Source organism: Austrofundulus limnaeus, unplaced genomic scaffold (genome assembly GCF_001266775.1).
Source record: "Austrofundulus limnaeus strain Quisiro unplaced genomic scaffold, Austrofundulus_limnaeus-1.0 Scaffold310, whole genome shotgun sequence".
NCBI classification, from domain to species: domain Eukaryota; kingdom Metazoa; phylum Chordata; class Actinopteri; order Cyprinodontiformes; family Rivulidae; genus Austrofundulus; species Austrofundulus limnaeus.
In genome coordinates this window covers 96,845-97,920 of record NW_013952712.1, presented here as the reverse complement: position 1 = coordinate 97,920, position 1,076 = coordinate 96,845, and positions in this window count along the sequence as shown.

The following is a 1,076-nucleotide window of genomic DNA, read 5'->3' as shown; positions in this document are numbered from 1 at the left end:
AGGTGTAATTTATGATTTGTTCAATTGTGTAAATAAATGATTGCATAATCTTTTATGAATCAACTTGAACCAGTCTGAGTTCCCTCATTGTGCCACTTCCCTTTGCACAGACAAATATTAAAGTAATGAAGAAAACCTTGGTAAAAATTTACTCTCATAACCTAGTTATGGGAAGATGTAAAGGTGAGCTGTTTGCATAAATAACTCATCTCTTACAAAGCCATGAACTTTGTGAACAGCTGACCAGAGCTGACCTGTCTTACCCAGGAGTTAAAACACAACCTTATTCTGTCTGGAGATGTTTATGCTACATAGATGAAGTTCTCAGCTGATTTTAGTGCAGAACGTTAGAAACACTCTCATGTTAAAGGTGTGGTTTMAACATGTAAAATTCTCAGAGGCTCTGAGTCATTATGAAGGGTTTGTGTTCCAGTTTTCAAGGTTTGCTCTTAAGCTAACAGATCTGAAATTAAATCTTTGAAAGTGCTGATTCACTCAAACTAAGTAAAACTGTAATACTTGCTGATAATAACTTCTTAGAAAAGTTGTTCAGTTTTTGTTACGATAATGCTGATGAGACAACTCAGACCAAAGAAAAAGAAGCTGTGGGACAAAGACACAGACAGAGCTGAGCTCCAGCTGCTTCCATTTGTTCTTCTCAGGGCTGTTTTCAGGTCACTCTCGCCGACGCGGTCCTGTTTGAATTCCACGCWTCAGACCGGGACACGTTTCAGCTTCTTGAGTTATTTTAGATCAAAGTCGGTTTCATTAGCACATCACTACAGTAACTCCAGACCAAAGGGCTCATTATTCTAATAAATTCTGAGTCAGAAATACATTCGAAAATTACAACAGGAGATCAGTCGGTGCTCATGCAGAGAATAGTTGCASGAGTGCTGCTGAATGAAAGCTGTAGTGGTGGTGTGAATAAATCTCAGGAGGAAGAGGAGGATTCCTCATGAGGGCTGTAATAAATGATTAATTACATATAATATGTACTTGGTCAAGTTTAGCTTTTAATGTACAGGTGTGTGTGTGTGTGTGTGTGTGTGTGTGTGTGTGTGTGTGTGTGTGTG